Raw genomic sequence first — 21686 nt, 5'->3', positions numbered from 1 at the left:
CAGCACAACTTCATCTATATCATCTGTCTATTATTTTTTCACTTTAACCTACTATAAAAACACAAAAGGACAAAAAAAAATAAAATAAAATAAAAAATATATATACATATATAAAATCCGATTTGAAAAATGTATATAATTTATTGCGTAAATTACACACAGATGTTTAACAAACCTTTTCACAGACTTTAAAAGTGAATATTGGTTCCACATATCAGGTATAGAAAATTAAAATTGTAATAAATTCAAACTATACTCAAATATTTGACATAAAAGCAGATCTTTACGTAGGGTTTTTCCCCTAAAAGTGCGGTAATCAAACACAGTTATCATGAGAATTAGAATTTAAATGGTAATACTAACCGTCTGTGATTTTACTGCCGTTTGTTGTTAAACTGGTAATCATTACATCCCTACTAGGATTGCATATCAGTGGTGAATTATTGCATACAGCTGCATTTGAATAGAGTTCTTATTCAGAAGTTCAGATCTGCACTGTTTCTTTTAAGCTTAAAGTTTTTATCTGTTTATCTGTTTTATCTGTTTTATCTGGGTTTTTTATGTCTGTACTTATTGCTTCCCCTGTGCCCCGCTGTGTTGCTTTTATGTTTTATGTGAAGCACTTTGAATTGTCTTGTACATGAAATGTGCTCTGTAAATAAACCTGCCTGGTCTATATATTCATGTATATTTGTATACACATAATGATGTATGTCTAATATGTGGATCTTATATTAAGTCTGTCTTATGGTGACATTGAAACAACACTGTACATAGCGTGCAAAAGCTTGAAATAAACCAATCAATCAATAAATGTAGGAAAATACCCGAATTTTACTGAAGACAATATTATAATAAATGGAGATAAAAAGGACACCGCAAAATTAAGTCTAGGTTTTGAAGGGTTAAGTACTTGACATGAAGTAAAAGACATGTATCCTTCTTATTATTATCACTTCTTTCTCTGTGACATAAACACTAATACAACATCCCATACAAGGTTACTATCGTTAACGAAAACTAACGAAATGACAAAAACTAGAATTGTAAAAATATTTTCATTAATGGAAATAAATAAAAACCATAATTAAAAGAAAAAAAACGTAACTAACTGAAACTGTATTGTGTGTTTACAAAACTAACTAAAACGGTTAAAAGTTATGGATAAAATTCCCTTCATTTTCGTCTTTGTCAATGTCGGATTGCTATGAAATTGATTTATTTCACTCGAGCAATTTTAGCTAGCGGCGCCATACGACACTTCAGTCATGTGATGTTGTATAGCAGGAACAAAGAGTTTAGTTCTGTTTTGGAAATTATGAGGAAATACACGTTTTAAGAAGAGCTGCTCTGTACTTTTGGTTGGAGGGCGCACACGGTATGGATTATTGTAATTATTATTTACATTGATTTGTATGTGACGTTTATGTTAAATATTGCATATTAGCTGTTAGCTAGCGTCACCATACGACACTTTTTGCTCCGTCACTTGTGTTCACTTGTGGTTTCCAGTCGTCTTCTGGTCCCCACTCTACCTGGAAACATGGAGACTAAAGCAGCAGAGTCCTGTCTGGGATTGATTTGAATAGGAGCACAGAGAAGAAGAGAAAAGAGACCACTGAACTACAACTAAACTAAAAGTGAGCATTGAGGTAAAAAATTAAAACTAATAAAAACTATCAAACCTGCTCTAAAAATGAATTAAAAGTAACTGAATTAGAGAAAAAAAAGTCCAAACTAAATAAAACTTAACTAGAATGAAAAATCCAAAACTATTCAAACCTTGACACAGAGTGCACGAGCTTGAAATAAACCAATCAATCAATAAATGTTGGAAAATACCCGATTTTTACTGAAGACGATATTATAATAAATAGTGGTAAATCACTTAGAAAAGGTTAAATGTAGAGAAAGGACAGCGCAAAATTAAGTCTAGGTTTTTAAGGGTTAAGTACTTGACATGAAGTAAAACACATGTATCCTTCTTATTATTATCACTTCTTTCTCTGTGACACAAACACTAATACAACATCCCATCCAGTGTGTACTCCCATAAACATTGAACTGCTTGGCTGTGTGTGTGTGTGTGTGTGTGTGTGTGTGTGTGTGTGTGTGTGTGTGTGTGTGTGTGTGTGTGTGTGTGCAAACAGTCCAGCTCTGTCTGTTTTCTCTTCTTCTTCTTCCCGTCTTCAGCGTCAGTCATGTGTTAAAACCAGAGTGTGTTTACCACTCAGGAAGTGCCAGCTGGGTTTGGTTCGTTTAAAGACACGACACACTGTCAGTAACACACACACACACGTACACACACATACACACATGTACACACACAGTTTACATGGATAATTATAACGCACCGTTCAGCTTATATGAGTTTGACAGTAGTTTGAAGAGAACACACTCTGTACTGACTGGGGGGGGGGGGGCACTGGAAGGGTTAAAGATAGGGTTAAAGGAGATGGTGGTTAAGATTACACACACACACACACACACGTACACGTACATACACACACACATACATACACACACACACACACATACATACACACACACACATGTACACGTACATACATACATACATACATACATACACATACATACACACACACACACACACATACATACACACACACACGTACATACATACACATGTACACACATACACACATGTACACACACACATACATACACACACACATACACATACATACACACACACACACATACACACATGTACACACACACATACATACACACACATACATACATACACACACACACATACACACATGTACACACACACATACATACACACACATACGTACATACATACACATACACATACATACACACACACGTACACACATACACACATGTACACACACATATACATACACACACATACGTACATACATACACATACACATATGTACACATACACACACACATACACACACGTACACACACACATACACACACATGCATACACATACACACGTACATGCACACACACATAGGTACACACACACACACACTGCACTCTTACTTTAATATGTGTGTGTTTTTATATTTGTGGGTTTTATGTGTTGTTTTCTTACATGCTGTTTTTAATCACATTTTACATGTTTCTTTTATGTTTTTAATGTGTTTCTGTTTCTTTTATAATGTTTTAAATGTGTTTCTGTTTCTTTTATAATGTTTTAAATGAGTTTCTGTTTCTTTTATAATGTTTTAAATATGTTTCTTTGTCTTTTATAATGTTTTAAATGAGTTTCTTTGTCTTTTATAATGTTTTAAATGTGTTTCTTTGTCTTTTATAATGTTTTAAATAAATTTCTGTTTCTTTTATAATGTTTTAAATGTGTTTCTTTGTCTTTTATAATGTTTTAAATGAGTTTCTTTATCTTTTATAATGTTTTAAATGTGTTTCTTTTTCTTTTATAATGTTTTAAATAAGTTTCTTTATCTTTTATAATGTTTTAAATGTGTTTCTTTTTCTTTTATAATGTTTTAAATAAGTTTCTGTTTCTTTTATAATGTTTTAAATGTGTTTCTTTGTCTTTTATAATGTTTTAAATGTGTTTCTTTTTCTTTTATAATGTTTTAAATAAGTTTCTGTTTCTTTTATAATGTTTTAAATGTGTTTCTTTGTCTTTTATAATGTTTTAAATGAGTTTCTGTTTCTTTTATAATGTTTTAAATGAGTTTCTGTTTCTTTTATAATGTTTTAAATGAGTTTCTTTGTCTTTTATAATGTTTTAAATGTGTTTCTTTGTCTTTTATAATGTTTTAAATGTGTTTCTTTGTCTTTTATAATGTTTTAGATGAGTTTCTGTTTCTTTTATAATGTTTTAAATGTGTTTCTTTTTCTTTTATAATATTTTAAATGTGTTTCTTTGTCTTTATGATGTTTTAAATTTGTTTCTTTGTCTTTTATGTTTAAATGTGTTTCTTTTTCTTTCATAATGTTTTAAATGAGTTTCTTTTATAATGTTTTAAATGAGTTTCTTTGTCTTTTATAATGTTTTAAATGTGTTTCTTTTTCTTTTATAATGTTTTAAATGTGTTTCTTTTTCTTTTATAATGTTTTAAATGTGTTTCTTTTATAATGTTTTAAATGAGTTTCTTTGTCTTTTATAATGTTTTAAATGTGTTTCTTTTTCTTTTATAATGTTTTAAATGTGTTTCTGTTTCTTTTATAATGTTTTAAATGTGTTTCTTTGTCTTTTATAATGTTTTAAATGTGTTTCTTTTTCTTTTATAATGTTTTAAATGTGTTTCTTTTATAATGTTTTAAATGAGATTCTTTGTCTTTTATAATGTTTTAAATGTGTTTCTTTGTCTTTTATAATGTTTTAAATGTGTTTCTTTTTCTTTTATAATGTTTTAAATGTGTTTCTTTGTCTTTTATAATGTTTTAAATGTGTTTCTTTGTCTTTCATAATGTTTTAAATGTGTTTCATTTATAATGTTTTAAATGAGTTTCTTTGTCTTTTATAATGTTTTAAATGTGTTTCTTTTTCTTTTATAATGTTTTAAATGTGTTTCTTTGTCTTTATAATGTTTGAAATGTGTTTCTTTTCTTTTTTAATGTTTTAAATGTGTTTCTGTTTCTTTTATAATGTTTTAAATGTGTTTCTGTTTCTTTTATCATGTTTTAAATGCGTTTCTGTTACTTTTATAATGTTTTAAATATGTTTCTTTGTCTTTTATAATGTTTTAAATGAGTTTCTTTGTCTTTTATAATGTTTTAAATGTGTTTCTTTGTCTTTTATAATGTTTTAAATGTGTTTCTGTTTCTTTTATAATGTTTTAAATGCGTTTCTGTTTCTTTTATAATGTTTTAAATGTGTTTCTGTTTCTTTTATAATGTTTTAAATGTGTTTCTGTTTCTTTTATGTTTTAAATGTGTTTCTTTGTCTTTTATAATGTTTTAAATTAGTTTCTTTGTCTTTTATAATGTTTTAAATGTGTTTCTTTTATAATGTTTTAAATGTGTTTCTTTTTCTTTTATGTTTTAAATTAGTTTCTTTGTCTTTAATAATGTTTTAAATGTGTTTCTTTTATAATGTTTTAAATGCGTTTCTGTTTCTTTTATAATGTTTTAAATGTGTTTCTGTTTCTTTTATGTTTTAAATATGTTTCTTTGTCTTTTATAATGTTTTAAATTAGTTTCTTTGTCTTTTATAATGTTTTAAATGTGTTTCTTTTATAATGTTTTAAATGTGTTTCTTTTATAATGTTTTAAATGCGTTTCTGTTTCTTTTATAATGTTTTAAATGTGTTTCTGTTTCTTTTATGTTTTAAATATGTTTCTTTGTCTTTTATAATGTTTTAAATGTGTTTATTTGTCTTTTATAATGTTTTAAATGTGTTTCTTTTTCTTTTATAATGTTTTAAATGTGTTTCTTTTTCCTTTGTCGTTGCATTTCAGTGTCCTGTGTGAAGCACCTTGAATTGCCTTGTTGCTGAAAAGTGCGATATAAATAAACTTACTTTGCCTTGAAGTGCCTTTACCCGTTCACTGATCCTGGATCTGCAGTGTGTCGTCCACGCTGCAGATTGTGCAACACTTTGACATTTCAGACTAAATAGGTTACGAGCAGCTTTGAGTTGGTGCTGAAGGTGAGACCCTTTGTTAAGAAGCAGAATGGAAAATGTGGCCAAAGGATGTTTTGCAGAGGCAGTTTAGTCACGTCTGTTCCCACTGAACGAACTGTCTTCATTTCCTCAGCTGTCAAATCTTAATTTTACCAGTTTAACCAGTTTAACCAGTTTTAATCCACCCAACCACTTGTGCTGAAGGTCACACTTGATGACTTTTATCATCACCGAAGTCTAAAAGGAGTATTATTAGTTCAGATTTAGTTTAGATTTTCTGAATTTAAGGCCTCAACAGCTCATGATTGAACTAACGTGTCTCTAAATGACTCCACCTTCTGGAAGCACAGTGCTACTACAACTACTTAGTTCAAGAGGTATGAAAAACTACCATGTTTTTAAGGTGTAAACTGAATTACATGACTCTACTGTGATTAAACGCTTGGACATATTTAAGAAAAACTGCAAATATTTTATATGAAAATGATTCAATGGACCGTTACTTATATGACTTTTTTGTAATCAATGTTTGTTTAACTGTCTGTGAGCAAGATAACTCCAAAAGTTATGGAAGGATTTGAAAGAAAATTTCAGGAAATGTTGATACTGGCACAAGGAAAAAATGATTACATTTTGGTGGTGATGGGGGGGGGGGGGGGGGGTCTGCGCTCTCTAAGTGCTTTTCTAGTTAGTATTGATATTATTGTGATGATGATGATGATGATTATTATTATTATTATTATTATTATTATTATTATTATTATTATTATTATCATTATTATTATTATTATTGGTAATTCCAATGTGCAATTGCCTGTTTTTACAACTGTTTTTATAGTTATTGTTGTTATTACCCCAGCCCCTGAAGGGGAGGCAAGGGGTATTGTTTTGGTTCAGTTTGTTTGTTTGTTTGTTTGTTTGTTTGTTTGTAAACACTTTAACAGCAGAACTATTGGTTGAATTCATACCACATTGGGTTTATAGATTACCAGTGACCCAGAATAGATGTGATTACATTTTGGAAAAAGTAGGTCGAAGTTCACATTCTTTATAAAGTTTGAAAATCTTTTTTCTTCCATTTAATTATAATGGGCAAAAATTCACATCTATAAAAACATCAGTTTTGTTTCAATTTATTTCAGACTTGGCACATATATAGAGGCAGTTGATATGCTGACATCAGCACATGTATAGACATGATGACATCAGCTGGATCCATGACAAAAAAAAAGTTTCAATACATGTGAGGGGCGGGGTTTGTTCAATGAGTTTATCATTTATACATGTGCATCACAACTTACAGATCACAGTGGATCTACAAATACACAAAACATTTAGTAACAAGCAGAATATTGGTACAATTCTATATACTTCTCTTAACAAATTTCATATTGTTCGTATTTGTTCAGCTTATTCACATTTTTTGTAAAAGGATAGTCTGTAAATATAAACGTTTTTGTGTAATTTTACTTTTTTTACACTAAAAAATAAAGACAAAAATTTGCGTTTTTCATTATTTATAGGTTGTTATGATTGTATTTTACTGGTTTGATCCACTTTAGATTGAACTGACCCCAAATGATTTTGACACCATTGACTGTTCATATCTTCAGTGTCATTTTTGCATTTCACAAATTCATCCAATGGGCCAGACTGGACCCTTTGGTGGGCCAGATTTGGACCCTGGGCCGCATGTTTGGCACCTGTGTCTAAAGAGAATTAATGCAATTTTACCCAAATTTTACCTGGTACTATATGTTTTGTGTATTTGTAACTGTAATGTCAGTTGTAATGCACATGTGTAAATAATAAACTGAGGCAGAATACTGTCAAAATTACACTCCAGACATTTCAGGTTGTTTGTGTTTTCAGGACAGTTTGTAGATGTAAACATTTTCATCATGTCATTGTACATTTTTCACTGATATTATTGGACTGGTCCGGCCCATTTCAGATCCTGTTGGCCTGAATGTGGAACTGAACTGAACTGAGTCTGACAGCCCTGATGGACAGAATCAGATAATCATAGAAGAATGTTCAAGGGTACGGGCACGGGAGTGAAAAAATAAAAGAAGATTCATGGATGAAAATGATTTTCAGGACATTTAATGATGATGATCATCTAATTTGACTGTGGTTGATCTATAGCCACTTTATTCAGAGAACGGAAGGAGTATAAAGTACAGATATTTATGCACAAATGGAGGGAGTAAAAGGAAAAAGTGGCCAGAAAAATAAATACTCAAGTAAAGTACAGATACTTAAAAAATCTACTTAAGTACAGTAACAAATAAGGCTGTAAGAGAGTATCGGTTCTGCAGTATATCGTGATATTTCATTTCACAATACTGTATCGATATGAAAAAGTACTGTATTGAATTTACGAGATACCTGGGAATCAGCTGATCTTAGTTTCTTTAATATGTTTTCATCCTCGTTGAAATCGGATTCATGCACTAAAGTTGTTTCCAGGTTATGTCATGGTATTCTGCTGTCGAAGAAGGGTGATACAGACCACATTAGACATAAATGGGAAAAAGAAGGAAATCTAGTTCTATCAGCTGAAAGATGGGAAAAGATCCTCAAACTACAATGGATGACCTCCAGCTCCAACAACTGGAGGGAATTCTGTTGGAAAATACCTGCCTTTTGCACCTTTGCACAATTTGGTCAAAATGGACAAACTATGTTAAATTTGTCATGGATGTGAAATGAATATGTCAGTGATGTGAATACTTTTATATGTGAAACATTTGTGTTTAGACTGATGTAAACATGCACACCTTAAACTGTCTTGTCTTATCGATAAAGTAGTAGAGTAAGTCCTCTCCTCCAGCCCACTTTTCTTTTATTTATTTGATATGTTCTTTACATGACAAAAATCTTGGATAAGCATTTTTTCATTTGACATGTAGAAAGTGAACTGTGCCTGTAACAGAAGATTTATAATGTGCTTTTCCAAATAAACAAAGAATTTTTTTTTTAAAATGAACCCTTTCATGCACAGTGGTCACTCCAGTGGTCAGTTCTTCTCCAGCTGTTCTCTTCTATATTCTTGGGTTTTGTTGTTTTAGTTCATATCAGCCAACTCAGTGGACACTTATACATCATCCTATAAACTGCAATTCATCCCATTACTGTAACTTTGCTGTTTTTGATAAACCTGATCTGCACTAACATGTTTGAGTGTAAATCACTTGTTATTTGTTAGACAATTTTTTTTTTTGTGCATATTACCTCCATGAAGTGAGTAATAACTAGCATTAGAATATGTTAAAATGTGAGAAAACATCAGATTAGTAGGATTAAAATCTTTTCATTTAATTGTTTTTATCTCACTTTCTGATATTGGGTTTTAAACATGTTTCTTTACTTCAAACATTAAACGCATAGACATGTTTTTAACTTCATTAAAAAAAAACTCAGTTGCTTTTTTTCATGCCTAAGGAGGGATAAAAACAAGAAGAAAGAAAAAAACCTTGACTATGGTTGTCATAATTCATGCATGAAAAGGTTAAAAAAAAGTACTGTATAGATATTTTTAGGTATTTATTCAAATGCAGATATTGTGGAGGTTCATTTTTGTTTTTTGTTTTCCGTTTGTGTTTATATTTTATTTATTATTAGTTAACACTTTTATTAAATAATGTTTGTTCCTTTGTTGGGACTGAATTAAAATACATACATGTGTAAATGATAAACTGAGGCAGAATATTGTTAAAGTCGCACTTGTTTTTCTTAAGATGATTCAAGTTGTTCCTGTTATTCAGATTTTTAAGGAAATGTTGTAGATGTAAACATTTTCATCATGTAATTGTACATTTTTCACTGTTATTATTTGACTGGTCCACTTCAGATCCTATTGACCTGAATGTGGAACTGAACTAAATGACTGTGTCTGTCCTAGTGGGTCTGTGGGCTGTGTGTCTGTGGGCTGTGTGTCTGTGGGCTGTGTCTGTCTGTGGGCTGTGTGTCTGTGGGCTGTGTCTGTCTGTGGGCTGTCTGTCTGTGGGCTGTGCCTGTCTGTGGGCTGTGTGTCTGTGGGCTGTGTCTGTCTGTGGGCTGTGTGTGTCTGTGGCTGTGTGTGTCTGTGGCTGTGTGTGTCTGTGGCTGTGTGTGTCTGTGGGCTGTCTGTCTGTGGGCTGTGTGTCTGTGGGCTGTGTCTGTCTGTGGCTGTGTGTGTCTGTGGGCTGTGTGTGTCTGTGTCTGTGGGCTGTGTGTGTCTGTGGCTGTGTGTGTCTGTGGGCTGTCTGTCTGTGGGCTGTGTCTGTCTGTGGGCTGTGTGTCTGTGGGCTGTGTCTGTCTGTGGGCTGTGTGTCTGTGGCTGTGTGTGTCTGTGGGCTGTCTGTCTGTGGGCTGTGTCTGTCTGTGGGCTGTGTGTCTGTGGGCTGTGTCTGTCTGTGGGCTGTGTGTCTGTGGCTGTGTGTGTCTGTGGCTGTGTCTGTCTGTGGGCTGTGTGTCTGTGGGCTGTGTGTCTGTGGGCTGTGTCTGTCTGTGGGCTGTGTGTCTGTGGCTGTGTGTGTCTGTGGGCTGTGTCTGTCTGTGGGCTGTGTGTCTGTGTGTGTCTGTGGGCTGTGTGTCTGTGGGCTGTGTCTGTCTGTGGGCTGTGTGTCTGTGGCTGTGTGTGTCTGTGGGCTGTGTGTCTGTGGGCTGTGTCTGTCTGTGGGCTGTGTGTCTGTGTCTGTGTGTCTGTGGGCTGTGTCTGTCTGTGGGCTGTGTGTCTGTGGCTGTGTGGTGTGCTGTGGGTCTGTGGTGTGTCTGTGGCTGTGTGTGTCTGTGGGCTGTGTCTGTCTGTGGCTGTGTGTCTGTGTCTGTGTGTGTGTGTGTCTGTGGGCTGTGTGTCTGTGGGCTGTGTCTGTCTGTGGGCTGTGTTCTGTGGCTGTGTGTCTGTGGGCTGTGTGTGTCTGTGGGCTGTGTCTGTCTGTGGGCTGTGTGTCTGTGGGCTGTGTCTGTCTGTGGGCTGTGTGTCTGTGGCTGTGTGTGTCTGTGGGCTGTGTCTGTTTGTGGGCTGTGTGTCTGTGGGCTGTGTGTGTCTGTGGCTGTGTGTGTCTGTGGGCTGTGTGTGTCTGTGTCTGTGGGCTGTGTGTGTCTGTGGCTGTGTGTGTCTGTGGGCTGTCTGTCTGTGGGCTGTGTGTGTCTGTGGGCTGTGTCTGTCTGTGGGCTGTGTGTGTCTGTGGGCTGTGTCTGTCTGTGGGCTGTGTGTCTGTGGGCTGTCTGTCTGTTGGCTGTGTCTGTCTGTGGGCTGTGTGTCTGTGGGCTGTGTCTGTCTGTGGGCTGTGTCTGTCTGTGGGCTGTCTGTCTGTGGGCTGTGTGTCTGTGGCTGTGTGTGTCTGTGTCTGTGGGCTGTGTGTGTCTGTGGCTGTGTGTGTCTGTGTCTGTGGGCTGTGTGTGTCTGTGTCTGTGGGCTGTGTGTGTCTGCGGGCTGTGTGTGTCTGTGGCTGTGTGTGTCTGTGGGCTGTGTGTGTTTGTGTCTGTGGGCTGTGTGTGTCTGTGGCTGTGTGTGTCTGTGGGCTGTCTGTCTGTGGGCTGTGTCTGTCTGTGGGCTGTGTGTCTGTGGGCTGTGTCTGTCTGTGGGCTGTGTGTCTGTGGCTGTGTGTGTCTGTGGGCTGTGTGTCTGTGGGCTGTGTCTGTCTGTGGGCTGTGTGTCTGTGGGCTGTGTCTGTCTGTGGGCTGTGTGTCTGTGGCTGTGTGTGTCTGTGGCTGTGTCTGTCTGTGGGCTGTGTGTCTGTGGGCTGTGTCTGTCTGTGGGCTGTGTGTCTGTGGCTGTGTGTGTCTGTGGGCTGTGTCTGTCTGTGGGCTGTGTGTCTGTGTGTGTCTGTGGGCTGTGTGTCTGTGGGCTGTGTCTGTCTGTGGGCTGTGTGTCTGTGGCTGTGTGTGTCTGTGGCTGTGTGTCTGTGGGCTGTGTCTGTCTGTGGGCTGTGTGTCTGTGGGCTGTGTGTCTGTGGGCTGTGTCTGTCTGTGGGCTGTGTGTCTGTGGCTGTGTGTGTCTGTGGGCTGTGTGTCTGTGGGCTGTGTCTGTCTATGGGCTGTGTGTCTGTGGCTGTGTGTGTCTGTGGGCTGTGTGTCTGTGGCTGTGTGTGTCTGTGGGCTGTGTGTCTGTGTCTGTGTGTGTGTGTGTCTGTGGGCTGTGTGTCTGTGGGTTGTGTCTGTCTGTGGGCTGTGTGTCTGTGTCTGTGTGTGTCTGTGGGCTGTGTGTCTGTGGGCTGTGTCTGTCTGTGGGCTGTGTGTCTGTGGCTGTGTGTGTCTGTGGGCTGTGTGTCTGTGGGCTGTGTGTCTGTGGCTGTGTCTGTCTGTGGGCTGTGTGTCTGTGGGCTGTGTGTCTGTGGGCTGTGTGTCTGTGGCTGTGTGTGTCTGTGGGCTGTGTGTCTGTGGCTGTGTGTGTCTGTGGGCTGTGTGTCTGTGGGCTGTGTCTGTCTGTGGGCTGTGTGTCTGTGGCTGTGTCTGTCTGTGGCTGTGTGTCTGTGGGCTGTGTGTCTGTGGGCTGTGTGTCTGTGGCTGTGTCTGTCTGTGGGCTGTGTGTCTGTGGGCTGTGTGTCTGTGGGCTGTGTGTCTGTGGCTGTGTGTGTCTGTGGGCTGTGTGTCTGTGGCTGTGTGTGTCTGTGGGCTGTCTGTCTGTGGGCTGTGTCTGTCTGTGGGCTGTGTGTCTGTGTGTGTGTGTGTCTGTGGGCTGTGTGTCTGTGGCTGTGTGTGTCTGTGGGCTGTGTGTCTGTGGGCTGTGTCTGTCTGTGGGCTGTGTGTCTGTGTCTGTGGGCTGTGTGTCTGTGGGCTGTGTGTCTGTGGGCTGTGTGTCTGTGGCTGTGTGTCTGTGGCTGTGTGTGTCTGTGGGCTGTGTGTGTCTGTGGGCTGTGTGTGTCTGTGGGGCTGTGTCTGTCTGTGGGCTGTGTGTCTGTGTGTGTCTGTGGGCTGTGTGTCTGTGGCTGTGTGTCTGTGGCTGTGTCTGTCTGTGGGCTGTGTGTGTCTGTGGGCTGTGTCTGTCTGTGGGCTGTGTGTCTGTGTGTGTCTGTGGGCTGTGTGTCTGTGGGCTGTGTGTCTGTGGCTGTGTGTCTGTGGCTGTGTGTGTCTGTGGGCTGTGTGTGTCTGTGGGCTGTGTCTGTCTGTGGGCTGTGTGTCTGTGTGTGTCTGTGGGCTGTGTGTCTGTGGGCTGTGTGTCTGTGGCTGTGTGTGTCTGTGGGCTGTGTGTCTGTCCTGTAGGCGGATGGATTCCTCTCAGATTTGCACATGTGACTGTGGCTTCCATCGTCCTGGTGGTGCATGGCCGAACGCCGCTCTAGCTGCTTCAAATAAATGCGATATGTTCGGAGTGTTCCGGACCTATTTGAAGTCATGCATGTGCTGCCGTTTTGCAGGTTCAAAATAGTCCGGAGCTTTAACCCAGATCAGGAGGAGGTGCTGTGCAGAGATCCCAGGATGCGGCTCCTCTCTGTTCTCCTCCGCATCATCACTGCCTCTGTCTATAGGTCTCCTCATTTCATAACAGGACAGCAGACATTATTATTATTTTCAAAAGCTCCGACTGAACCCCCCCCCCCCCCCCCCCTTGTGTTGTCAGTGTCAGGCTGGACTGGAGCAGCTCTGTGCATTAGAATGAACGGACAGGTGCGGTCCTTCACTCACCTTCAGCCCATTCTTGTCCCCCTCAGCTCTGACTGGAACATCCTCCTTCCATCCGACATGATCTGACGGTACAGTGCATCAACCAGGACTCCTGCTGCTGCTCCTCCTCTGCTCTGTGTTCAGAGATGCGGGAGAATATGCGCTTCCGCTCCGGAGCTGCTGGATGCCTGGCTCACTTCCTATTGGTCCATCAACACAAGCACGAGCTCATTCCGCCGGCCAATAACAAACTGCAGTGTCATCACATTTAACACACATTCTGTTCATGCAGCACCACATCCACTCCAGTCCACTTCAGTTCAGTTCAGTTCAGTCCCTTCAAGGTAACCGGGTCATATGGAGCAGAATGGACTGAAAGAAAGCTGCAAGCGGCTATGGGTGGGTCTGTGAGTGGGTCTATGAGTGGGTCTATTAGTGGGTCTATGAGTGGGTCTGTGGGTGGGTCTATGAGTGTGTCTATGGGTGGGTCTGTGAGTGGGTCTATGGGTGGGTCTATTAGTGGGTCTATTAGTGGGTCTATTAGAGGGTCTGTGAGTGGGTCTATTAGTGGGTCTATGGGTGGGTCTATTAGTGTGTCTATGGGTGGGTCTGTGAGTGGGTCTATGGGTGGGTCTATTAGTGGGTCTATGGGTGGGTCTATTAGTGGGTCTATGGGTGGGTCTATTAGTGTGTCTATGGGTGGGTCTGTGAGTGGGTCTATGGGTGGGTCTATTAGTGGGTCTATTAGAGGGTCTGTGAGTGGGTCTATGGGTGGGTCTATTAGTGGGTCTATTAGAGGGTCTGTGAGTGGGTCTATGGGTGGGTCTATTAGTGGGTCTATGGGTGGGTCTATTAGTGTGTCTATGGGTGGGTCTATTAGTGGGTCTATGGGTGGGTCTATTAGTGTGTCTATGGGTGGGTCTATTAGTGTGTCTATGGGTGGGTCTGTGAGTGGGTCTATGGGTGGGTCTATTAGTGTGTCTATGGGTGGGTCTGTGAGTGGGTCTATGAGTGGGTCTGTGGGTGGGTCTATGAGTGTGTCTATGGGTGGGTCTATTAGTGGGTCTATGAGTGGGTCTGTGGGGGGGTCTGTGAGTGGGTCTGTGGGTGGGTCTGTGAGTGGGTCTATGGGTGGGTCTATTAGTGGGTCTATTAGTGGGTCTATTAGAGGGTCTGTGAGTGGGTCTATGGGTGGGTCTATTAGTGGGTCTATGGGTGGGTCTATTAGTGTGTCTATGGGTGGGTCTGTGAGTGGGTCTATGGGTGGGTCTATTAGTGGGTCTATGAGTGGGTCTGTGGGTGGGTCTATGAGTGTGTCTATGGGTGGGTCTGTGAGTGGGTCTATGGGTGGGTCTATTAGTGGGTCTATTAGTGGGTCTATTAGAGGGTCTGTGAGTGGGTCTATGGGTGGGTCTATTAGTGGGTCTATGGGTGGGTCTATTAGTGGGTCTATGGGTGGGTCTATTAGTGTGTCTATGGGTGGGTCTGTGAGTGGGTCTATGGGTGGGTCTATTAGAGGGTCTGTGAGTGGGTCTATGGGTGGGTCTATGGGTGGGTCCTCACACTGTAAGCCCGGACTTTGTATTTACTAAAATGCTTTAATTACAATGTACTTAACAAGGTTATTATCATTCATGAAAACTAATGAAATGACGAAAACTAGAATTGTAAAAAACATTTTCGTTAACTGAAATAAATAAAAACTATAATTAAAAGAAAAAAAACCAAACCTAACTGAAACTGTGTTGTGTGTTTACAAAACTAACTAAAACGGATAAAAATTATGGATAAAATTCCCTTCGTTTTTGTCTTTGTCAATGTCGGATTGATACGAAAGTGATTTCTTTGTCTCTCAGTTTTCTGTGCTGTCTCCATACGACACTTTTTGCTCCGTCACTTGTGTTCACTTGTGGTTTCCAGTCGTCTTCTGGTCCCCACTCTACCTGGAAACATGGAGACTAAAGTTGGGAGAAAGCAGCAGAGTCCTGTCTGGGATTGATTTGAATACGACGACAGAGAAGAAGAGAAAAGAGACCACTAAACTACAACTGAACTACAACTAAGCATTTAGAAAAAAAAATGAAAACTAATAAAAACTAACAAACCTGCTCTAAAAATGAATTAAAACTGAACTGAATTAGAGAAAAAAAAAAGTCCAAACTAAATAAAACTAAACTATAATGAAAAATCCAAAACTATTATAACCTTGGTACTTAAATGATTTCAGTTTGATTCCATTACTATAAAATGTTCAGTATATTCTACTCATTTGTAGACACTGTCCAAAGTACAAAAACAGTTTCAGTTGAATGGATTTAAATCCCTCAGTTTTAGTCCTGACCACACCTTTTTATCTGTGCAGTGCATTGTGGGTATTGTTCCTGTTGTTGTAAATGTGTTGTTTTTCTGTGCAGGGTTCAGTGGGTTGTGCTGTTGGTGTTCATTTGGACTGAATGTGTGTGTGTCAGTGTTTTTTGGCCTTTCTGGGTTTGTGTTTGTATTTTTGTGCAGCTGCACCAGGAGTCACAGCCACAGGAACAACTATGGGTTTACTGTTCATCCATGTTTATTCTTGAGATGAAAACATCCATGTGCCCTGCTAAAATAAAAGCACTTCATGTGTTAATGATGAGGTGATTTCCTGTATAACACAGGTGTCAAACTTGCGGCCCGGGGGCCAAATCTGGCCCTTCAAAGGTTCCAATCTGGTTCATGAGATGAATTTGTGGAATGCAAAAATTACACTGAAGATAATCAGAGAATCATTTTAGGTCCATTCAATCTAAAGTGGGTCAGGCCAGTAAAATACTATCATGATAACCTATAAATAATGAAAAAAAAGCTATTTTTTCCTCTTTGTTTTAGCGTAAAAAAGTTAAATTACACAAAAATGTTTACAGACTAGCCTTTTACAAAAAATATGAATAACCTGAACAAATATGACCAACCTGAAATATCTTGAGAGAAGTAAGTGGAATTGTACCAATATTTGGCCTGTTACTCAATGTTTTGCGTATTTGTAGATCTACTGTGATCTGGAAGTTGTGATTCATATGTATAAATTATAACTTTGGCGCAATATTGTTAAAATTGAACTTATTTTTCCTAAGAATTTTCAGGTTGTTCATGTTTGATCATGTTATGTTCAAGTACAGTTCATAAATGTAAACATTTTCATTATGGAATTTTACTTTTTTCACTCAAAAACATAGAAAAAACTTTGGAGTCAACATTATTTATAAGTTCTTATCCTATTATTTGACTGGTCCGGCCCACTTTAGATCATATTCTGCTGAATGTGGAACTGAACTAAAATGAGTTTGACAGCCTGGCTGTATAACTTTCATCTATTCTACAATATATTGAGTTGAATAATTATGCAAAGCAATTAATATTGCAAAAGATTTTTATTTAAATCCACTTGGAGTTGAGTCCAGTGAACTGATGATATTCAGTCTGATGATTATACAAAGCAATTAACATTAAAACAACTTTTCAGTTAAATTCACTTGGCATTTAGTGTGTTGGACTTAAAATAACAATTCATTCAAATCAAGCATTTCAGTTTAATACACTCCAGTTTTCAGTACTCAGTACTGACATTTTTTAAGGCAACAAGTTACCTCAGATTTTTGAAGTAAACTCATTTTATCCCTCTTACACTGCATGGGTCCATGCCGGGGACGCTGCAGTAATGGGCTTTTGTGTGTTAACCCTTTGTGGTCTGAGTCTATTTTGGCCGTTTTTCAGTACTTTTAATTTTGCCTTTATATACTATATAAAGAAATCTTAACTATACACATGTTTGGGATCTGTTTTCTCAGCACAACTTCATCTATATCATCTGCCTGTTATTTTTTTTACTTTAACCTACTATATTAACACAAAAGAACAGAAAACACACAAAAAAATATGTGTGCCTCTGGATTCACACAACATCTGGACAGAGCTGACTGCTGCAGTTTGGCAGACTATTTATTTTTGGTCAAGGAACAGACTAGTGACAACGGCAAGTTGATAGGACCAATATTTTGGGAGATATTAGTAATTTTGGAATACAATAGCCTTTCAGTCACATTGCTATTCCTAAAATGCTTTGGCACTGACTGCTGGACAAATGTGGTACAGCAAGATTGCATATTTTTGGCCAAATAGTGACATCTACATGAAATAAATCAGCAGTATCAGAAAAGTAAAGTGACACAGATATTACAGTTAGGCCCAAACATAAATATGACTTTATGGTAATTATGCAATGAGGTAAATGCTATGTTAGCTGGTTATCCATGATCCCTGACATTCATGGATCAACGTCAACGCCCTGTTTCAGTAACTGTTATTAATTTCATGACATTCTCCTGATTTTTGGATCATTTTTATTTTGTTTGGACTGTTGACTGGAGGAACTGATCAATATCAGCATCAGTAAATTATTCTATACCCTCCTGAGACCCAGTAAGTAAAGGCTTCGGGTTTTTTACCCTCGGCCACACTGGCTGCAGAGTATTGTCATTAGTTGGTCCATCCGTCTGTCCGTCCGTCTGTCCGTCCGTCTGTCCAAAAACTTTGGCATCCACTGATAAGTCAGGCCCAGGGTTTTTAAGTGTGTGCATGTTATGTTTACGTTATGTAATTGCTTTGATAGGAAACTGTGTGATGCCACAGTTTCTCAGCTAATGTTTTAAACTTTTATTTAATGAAATGTCCTTTGTAGTGGGCAGTTTTGTTTTTTGTTTTGTTTTAATAAAGCTGTGAAACTCTTGTCCACTACAGAGGACAAAAATGCATTACTGGGTCTCAGGAGGATATAACTGAGACTGGAAAATAAGTCAAATTGTTATTATGATAATTAAGTCACTAATTTACATGATAGCTATTATATGTCTTGTACTCAAGTGAACAGTCTCCATTTAATTCAGCATCTGCTTGACAGCAACAATATAATTCATATTTTATGTAATGGTAAAAAAAAATGTGTGCAGTTAGGGGTGGAGTGAGAGCAGGGACCCTCAGATATTATTAGGTATTATTTCTAGTGTCAGATTCCATAAAAATCTGAGCTGAGCCATAGAAACACTGAATGGGACCCAAAATCCTGTGGATCACTGTCCACTCAGTGTGCACATACGCCTGTGTCAACATGTGACAAAGCAGAACCTAAAGCCACCATGACAGGAAATTCACAAAAACACTGCACTGAGTTTTCAGTTAGGCTCTATCCAATAAAGGTTAAAGGTTAAAAGGTCAACTTGCGTTAGGAAATTCGGCCTCTTCATTTTCTTTATCCCAATATTTACACAATACCTACAGTTAGCATTAGCATTAGCATTAGCACACAGGCGCTCAGGACCAGCACCAGATCTTCAACAGCACCATGGTCCAGGGAACCAGCAGCAGAATTAACCTGTATGTTATGGATAAATCAAGCATATGTTTCAAGACTAAAGAGAAGTTCAGTCTTGAAATCTTCTATCCAACTGTCGAACAGAAGTGTGTGACTGCTGTTCTTAAACTGGTTTTTAGCTTTTATGTTTCTAGTCGTTTTATGTTGTCTTAATTGTATGTGGTTTTATACTCTGTTACTTCATTTGTATCGTACTGATGTGCCTCTTGGTCAGGTCTCCCTCGAAAAAGAGATTTCATCTCAAGGGATTTCCTGGTTAAATAAAGGTTAAATAAAATAAAAAGTTTAGACTTGGGCCACATTTCCACTATGTGGTACCGGCTCGACTCCACTCGACTGGACTCGGCCTTTTTGCGTTTCCATTACAAAGAAGGACCTGGAATCTGGTACCCGGTCCTAGTTTTTTGGTGTCACCTCCGCTGAGGTTCCAGGACTGGGGACCAGATACTAAAAGGTGACGTATAAGCACAGCAGACCACTGATTGGTCAGAGTCGTCTCTGTGCCCCGCCCTTTTACACAAAACAGATGCAGTAGTTTACAGTAAATCTGTCAGTAGGTGAATCCACATGATGACAGTAAACTGTAAAACTACACCATGGTTTGTCCAGGAGGTTCAGACGGAAAAAAAATTCAGCATGAGTTTGACGAGACAACAGGCAACGAGCGAGTTTTTCAGAGACTCTGAGCAGACGACACGAAGTAACACACTGCATCGCTATGACGACCGGGAACTGTACAGTGGGTAGTATCCTGGAATGGAAATGATTGCTGTTAATGATGCATTAATTGCTTTTCATTAATTTGTAAAAACCCCATGGACTTTAATAGTTCACGTGTGTGTGAGTAGGATTTCTTGTCATGTTCAAAACTTTCTTCACATTCAAAACATATCACACACATCTGTGTCTTGGGACAACTTCATTCATATTGAATCTGTCTAAACAAACAAAAAACCTTGCAATCCTAAAACTCTCATTAAAATACATTTAAAGTTATGAATTCTTGTGCTTTTGCCCTTTTTCCTTTCATTAATTGGATTATGGTAATCACCCAGCAATAACTTTGTAAATTGCTATAGAAAATATGGAAAGAGCCACACAAATACGTGTTTTGTGTAGAGTGATAGCATTTTGCAAAATCCTGTGAAGTTACCGAAAGTTTTCACATATTTTATTTTCAAGAAATTCAATGACATAAACTGTAAAAAGTTGAAGTGGCACTTTCCGAAAAGGTGAGTTGACCTGAAATGACCTGCAGACCTGCAACACATTTGAACCAAAACTGACAGAACCACTGATCAGCAACTTATTAACCCAAACGGATTTACTATTAATATGAGTTCACAAGTAAAAAACAAAAAAGAGGAGCTAGAGCTGAAGGTAAATACCTGTTGTGTATATGAATAAGGCTATAGTGTTTCAAATAAAAGTCATTTTGCTTGTTTCATTTTCTTTTCTTTCTTTTGTTTTTAACTTGTCTTGTCCTTCATCCTAACAGCAGAACAGTAGTCTGGTTCCTTTTGGTGCTGAACACATTTGCTTTGCCAAGGGGTAACTTCATAAAGTATATGAAGCTCCACTTGATATTCTACTGACTTTATTCTGACTTTTGTTGAACCACATTTCGATTGGGGGGGGCAAGAGAGAAGAAGGTGGCGAAGACCCTCACAAGCAAATATCAACAATATAAACAGTAACAACCATGGTGATAATTAGAATGGAAACAATAACTACAACCAGAACTGAGTAAAACAGGGCAGAAGAGAAAGAGAAAACAAAACAAACAAAACTATAAAAAAAAAAAAAATACAGTAAAATACATAAGAGCTGTTAAATGATGAATATAAGAAAAGGAAGCATGAACAGAATATTATACACACCGTCCGTCCACATAATACCAGTAACAAATCCACACAACATCAGCTGCTCACATCAATCTGCTTGTTTCATTTTCTTGTGTTCTAAATGTTGGGGGGGGGTCTGAATCCACTGAATCCCCCTGAAATCTACAGTATGTTGTATGTTTATAAGTTTATAAATGTAAAAACAATAGTTACAGGCTCAAAAGTCTTTAATGTGAAAGTTATTTCGCATTTCATGATTTTTTTTTGTTTTTTTAAATTATTTTTCACCTTAGTTAACCCTTTCATGCACAGCGGTCACTCCAGTGGACAGTTCCACAGCTGTTCTCTTGTATATTCATGGGTTTTGTTGTTTTAGTTCCATATCAGCCAACACAGTGGACACTTATGTATCATCCCGTACACTGTAATTCATACCATTACTGTCACTCCGCTGTTCTTGATGAGTCTACATGGGTGACCGTGGCTCAGGAGGTAGAGCGGGTCATCCAATAACCAAAGTGTGAATGAGTAATGGATCCACTGTATGCACTTTCAGTTTGCGTTCATAGAAAAGTGCTATATAAATCAAATCATTATTATTGTTATTGTCTCATCTTCACTAGCATGTTTGAGTGTAAATCAATTGCTACTTGTTATTAGACTGTAATTAACAGTTTTCTAAAACAAAAAGTTGTTTTTTTTTTGCATATTATCTCCATGAAGTAATAACTAGTGTATGTTAAAATGTGAGAAAACATCAGATTAGCTGCATTAAAATGTTTTTATTTCATAGTTTTCACACAGTATATCACTTTCTGATATTAGGTTTTAAATACATGTTTCTTTGTATCAAAAAACTAATTAAACATTTTTGTTACTTGATAAAAACCAGACTCATAAACAATTTTTTTTCCAAGAGTCATCCATTCTCTAAATCACCAACATATACCATAGCCACCAGCACTTTAAATCCAAGCCAGAGGACTTTTATATAAAATGCACCTTTTTTTTTTTTTTTCTTTTTTTTTTTTTTATAAAATTGCAGTTTTATATAGTAGTATTTTAATATTGATGTGTTTTCAGTGTGTGTGTTGTGCTTACTAAATGTATTAATGAGTGAGAGAATGTAGTATGAATGTTATTGTGTTTTTTTATGTGGGGGGCATGTGCAATTTCATTGTATTTATTATGCAATGACAAATAAAGCTTCTATTCTATTCTATTCTATTCTAAAAATAGGTTCTTAA

The sequence above is a fragment of the Sphaeramia orbicularis genome, chromosome 12, assembly GCF_902148855.1.
Source record: "Sphaeramia orbicularis chromosome 12, fSphaOr1.1, whole genome shotgun sequence".
NCBI lineage: Eukaryota > Metazoa > Chordata > Actinopteri > Kurtiformes > Apogonidae > Sphaeramia > Sphaeramia orbicularis.
Note: the sequence above shows the minus strand (reverse complement) of the source record.